The sequence below is a fragment of the Lactuca virosa genome, chromosome 1 (assembly GCF_052849685.1).
Source record: "Lactuca virosa cultivar CGN04683 chromosome 1, Lactuca_virosa_CGN04683_v6, whole genome shotgun sequence".
In the NCBI taxonomy this organism is placed as follows: Eukaryota; Viridiplantae; Streptophyta; class Magnoliopsida; order Asterales; family Asteraceae; genus Lactuca; species Lactuca virosa.
In genome coordinates, this window is record NC_136426.1 from 293,066,900 (window position 1) to 293,072,519 (window position 5,620).

At 40.7% G+C, this 5,620-nt stretch overlaps 1 non-coding gene across 1 annotated transcript; it reads left to right on the plus strand.

Annotated features, from left to right (window-relative positions):
* Positions 1-4,185: 4,185 nt before the first annotated feature.
* LOC145151673 (small nucleolar RNA R71) lies at positions 4,186-4,292 on the plus strand. The gene has a single exon (XR_013732235.1). It is a non-coding gene; the product is annotated as a small nucleolar RNA R71 (small nucleolar RNA).
* The last annotated feature ends 1,328 nt before the right edge of the window (positions 4,293-5,620 follow it).

Here is a 5,620-nt window from a genome sequence, read left to right on the forward strand (position 1 = left end):
CTCAACATGGAAATGTTGGATCATATTTTCCATTATACCCCCAATCCAATTCACGCTTAACGAAAATTGATCAAAATAGCCTGTCATATCACCCCCAAAGTTGGGTCCGCCAATGGGTGCTTGTTGGTGCACCGGTTGTCCTCGTTTACCTCTCCCTCTCACATTCCTTCGCCTTGGTCGTGGGTGTGGCTGCTGCTCGTGTTGATCACCCGACTGCTCACCACCCTCATCATCTGATGCCAAAATACCCCAATGAGATCCAAAGTTCTGAACAACCCGCATTGTCTCCAAATAACCCATGCTAAACTCATTCCCATCCATGCAAGTCATGGAACGAGTGATATCAGGAACAAGCAAACCATACGATCGGACCAAACGTGTAATGAATTGCCCTCCACAGATAGGGCTCCCAGGACGAGAACTAGCAGCAAAATCAGCTAGAAAGCGTGCCAAAAAGTAAGGAATGTTGCAACACACTCCCGGCTATAAGATACACCATAAGAAGAACAGATTCTGCTTCGTTACTTTATCCCCATGCCTCCGGTGGTTGATGGAAAATGTGATAAATCGGTGGAGTAATCAGTGGATAGGGGACCGAATGCTGCTCTCGGGAGACACTCCGGAATTGAATATCTCGGATGCAATATTGTGCCAGAAATTAAACCCAGTAGCACCATATGCATAACTTCTGACCGCTTCCCTCAAGAACATGCCAAACTCAGGAGTCATTGCCTCTTGGGGATTATATATCCCCACCCTCCAAGAAAACTCCAGGAGGCTGCATTCATAGTACTCTCCCTCGAGACGGAATACCAAAGCTCGCTGAAAATGAGGGTCTTGGACATTCTCTTGGAATGTCACTGTCGAGAAGAGCTCCACACAGAATTCCTTATAAACCCTCTCTTGAATTCTAAACAAGTTGTGCCACCCTTTACACGTAAATGAAAATCCATTTCCCAAAAATATTTTTGTGAGATACTGAGACATTTGATCAACAAGACCAACCTCCCTTAACCTTGCCCAATTAATTGTAGGGGCAACAACAATCTCACGATTGTAAAGCCACCCCAAACGGTTGTTCCAGCGGGTCAAAATTTCTTGGGACATTGTTGTTGGGAAATTGTAGAAAGGATGTAAACTAGACACCCCTGTCGGAATTTCTCTCCTGGGAGCCATTGCTGCAAAAATAATCATAAAACACAGCCAACAAAAATATCCCAAAATATTAGAATTAAACAGAACAGGAAATGTCAAGTCCCATGATTCACGTCGTGAATCCCTAAAGATTCACGTCGTGAAGTCGTAATCGAAGTCAGAATCGGCAATGCTGTGTACAAATCGGGCTAATACAATGCTTGGGGTTTATTGCGAAACCATATCTAAGCACATCCTAGGAGCATGCAGTAACAAATTCAAACCTTTAGGGCATTGATTTTGATAATATAATGAAAAACAAACCCTAACCCCTAAATCTAGCAATTAAAGCAATAATAGACAATGTAAAGAAGATTAATTTACCTAATTTTGAGGATTACGTAAGCAAAAGATGCTTAAATAATGGAATCGGCCGCAATCGCAAAGAGGGGGGACCTGAAAACAACTTCTCACTTCGTGGGAAATAAAGAATGAAGTAGGTCAATGAATTTTATATCTTTAATTTGTGGTCCCGTGTGTTTCAGGATTCACGTCGTGAATTCTAAAGGGTTCACGTCGTGAGTCCGTTTGGGCTGTACAATTGGGCCAATTAATTATATAGGACTGTAACATGGAGTCGGCTGGACTAATAATGTGCTAAGGAATATATTTTCCGTTTCAACCTGGACTCACGTCGTGAATCATAATGATTCACGGCGTGAATACTGTCTCATCATGAAATTAATTATTAACTCCAAATTTGTCTATTAACTAGATTTTTTAATCATTACCACTTAATTTTTAAGGACCCCACACTCAGTGTTATATTATGTATAAAGTGATTTGGATGATATGATCGATTTCCCTAAAACTAAAAATGCAAAAACTAAAAAGAAAAAGAAAGAAAACGCAAACAAAACTCGGGTTGCCTCCCGAGAAGCGTTTCTTTTTTAGGAGTCTTGAGCTGGACTCCGTGCCTCCTATGTTGAATCATCAGAAGAGTCCACCACCTGGATCTTTTGCTCCTTGAAACGTCTCTTGTAAGCTTGAACTCGACGAATATACGCCTTTTTAGAATTCTCCTTTTTAGCGTTGACTTCATCTCCATCGAGCTTACGTTTTATCCCTTTAGTCTCTAATTTTTCTTCCCACTTAAGCTCCATAGTATCCTTCTCTTCCGTCACCACTGGACTAGTCACCTTTGATGTAACTACTTCTTCATCACTCGACATTTCATCATTTTCCTTGCTCACCCAAGATGTTGGTGTTTTGTAAGCAACCACCTCGAACACAAGTGGAACAGAAGCTCTTGGCTTAGTGCGCTTGCCTTGCTGAATTGTTTTGATTTCTTCTTCCATTAATTTCTCTAATTCTGCAAGCTCATCATCATCTTCATTATTGAACACTTCACCTTGAATGTTATTTCCTTGGAAACCATCTTGTATTCCAAAAGTCTCCTCTTCATCACCAACCCTCAATGTGAGCTTGGATTCACGAATATCAACAAGAGCTATAGAAGTATTCAGTAGAGGGTGACCAATAATATGGGGGACATTAGCATCCTCTTTCATATCCATAATGACAAAGTCAACTGGGAAAACAAATTTCCCAATTTTAACCAGGATGTCCTCTACAACCCCTCTTGGGTGAGTCACTGAACGATTTCCCATGTGAATTGTCATCTTCGTAGCCTTCATCTTCTGGATATTTAACTTTTGGTAGAATGAAAAAGGCATTAAATTTATGTTAGCCCCAGAATCGGCTAAAGCATAAGTCTTGAAATTATTTCCAAACTCACATGGAAGAGTGAGGCGTCCAGGATCTCCCATCTTCTTAGGTATCTCTCCTAATACAACCCTTGAACTTTGCTCACTAAGAATCACTTTAGAATTCTTCTTCAATTCATGTCGAGTGTCTATTAGATCTTGTAGGAACTTCGCGTATTCTGGAATTTTTGAAAGTGAATCAATACAAGGAGTATTAATAGGAATAGCCTTTATTTGTTGAATAAACTGCAGATGTTCCCTTTCCAGTGGACTAAGATATGCTCGAGACGGGAATGGCAAAGACGGTTTATAAGCTGGAACAGATACATAATTTTTCTGTTCAGACTGGGCCCACGACATGAGCATAGCGGGCTCACGATGTGAACTGGGTATTCCAGCAGATTCTTCATTTTCGAGTTTTGTTTTCTTTGGCTTTGGGTCCACTTCTAAGGCTTCTAGGAACTCAGAGATTGCCTCTTCTTCAGTATCAATCACCATGACATGGGATTGAGTCTTCTTTTCAGGATGTTGGGGAAATAACTTCTCATTCACCAAAGTTGTAAGTTGGCCAAGTTGAGCTTCAAGGTTATTAATGGAGGCTTGATGATTTCTCAGTGAGTTTTGCTGGTCAACCATCATAGCTTGATGATTTTTCATCAAGGTCTGCTGTTCCATCATCATTGTTCTTTAATCCTTCAATGCTGCATCAGTATCATCATGTCTCTTCTCTGAAGCTTCCATGAAACAAACCAGCATAGACTCCAAATCAGCTTTCTTCTCAGCTGGTGGTTGCTCTTTTTGGTAAAAACCCCGGCCCATAGGTCTGAATTTCTCCTCCTTCTGTTTCTTGTACTCATCATAAGGCAGCCACTCCTTCTTTGGCTTTCTCCAATCATCATCGTATTTATCTCCACTTGAATAGAAACCTTGGGCCCTTTTGTTCCCATACTCATCCAAGTTGCAATCTTTAGTCAAGTGTGGACCATTACATTGGTCACAACCAACTCTTATTGCACGAATTGATTGGTCCATTTGGGTCAATCTCCGGTCCATAGTATTGAGCATCGCCATCATAGCAGCCATCTCATCAGAATGTGCACCCCCACTGCCTTTTGCCCCATCTTGTCTTGGGTTTTTGTACTCACGAGAGTGTCTTGCGAATTCTTCAACTAACTCCTTGACCTCCCATGGATTTTTCTTTGTCAATGGGCCTTGAGAATCAAGGAGTTGTCTTGTCATTACATTGACCCCATCATAGAAAATAGACATCTTTTGTTGAACATTGACATCATGTTGAGGACAATTCCTTAACAACCCCTTGTAGCACTCCCAAGCTTCGTATAGTGACTCCCCCGGCTGTTGCTCAAAGTTGGCTATTGCCTTCTTGAGTTTAGCTATCTTGGAAGGTGGGCAAAACTGATCTAGAAATTGCTCACGCATTTGAGCCCAAGTAGTGATTGTACCAGGAGGAAGTGCTTTTAACCAGTCTTTTGCAGCTCCCTTGAAAGTGACTGGTACCATCCTTAGTAAGATGGTGTATCTGTTAACATTCGGGACATTGAAATAGTCAGCAATGTCGTTGACTTCATCTACATGCTTAAATGCATCCTCATGATCCTTTCCATAAAATGGGATATCCTTTAGTGCAGTGAGGATATGTCCCTTCAACTCGAATGTGGCAGTGGCAGGTATTGCTGGTTGTACTAAACCCGGACCAACATCTTCACGAATTCGCTTCTTGTAAGCTCCCATTGACATTTCTTCAATGTTTGCCATCTCATTTCTTGGCTCGTTCTCGGGTTCACTCGTATTAAGTCCAAACTCAGTCTCGGAGTCGTACTCGAATTCGGTTGGGAAAGGTATTTGATCTAAGTTTTCAAACTTGCTCTTGTTCGTTGAAGATGAACTTGACTCTCCCGTTTTCTTCCCCGACTTCTTTGAGAAAACTAACTTGAGTTCTTGTAAGGGTGTCTTCTTTGGTGTTTGATCTTCTTTCACGTTCTTATCTTTCTTTTTGTGAAGGGCAGACTCTGGATCTTCAAGAGGTGGTACCAAAGGTGTGTTAGAGCCTCTGGTCATGAACTCCTACAAAATAAACAAAATAAAAATGTAAAACTGAACAAAAAGTAAATAAAAATTGCTTACTGACTGTCAACCACGACATGGTAAAGGCTACCGCCTCGTGTTGTCGCAGAAAAACAAGCAGAAAAGAAAAACGAAAAAAAACGAGAAAATACTCAACTCATGTCGTGAGCTTGAGGCTCACGTCGTGAGTCAAGTACTGTAAAAAAAAAAAAAAGCTAAGCTGGAAAAGTAACTATTTGCAGGTTTTACCCCACAAAAAGGATCGATTAATCTAAAGCAAATAAATAAACTATCAAATAAGCCGTTCCCCGGCAATGGCGCCAAAAACTTGATGTACACAAAAGTACCCACTAATTTTATAATTTATAACCTAACTAACTTAACTAACTAAAATGCACCTAGGCAGTGTACCTAGTCGAATTATAGAATAGTTGGGTAAGTCGGTTGTCGATCACGGGGAACGGTGTTGACTAATTAATTTACTTACTACCAAATTAACCTAATTATTAACAGCTTAAAAGGGTTTTATCTGATTTTACAAGATCAGTCGAACTTTACTCAAATTCAATCAATTACTAAAAACACTCCTGTTCAGTTCGAATCCACTTCTTCCTTATGGTTAGTTCACAATTATG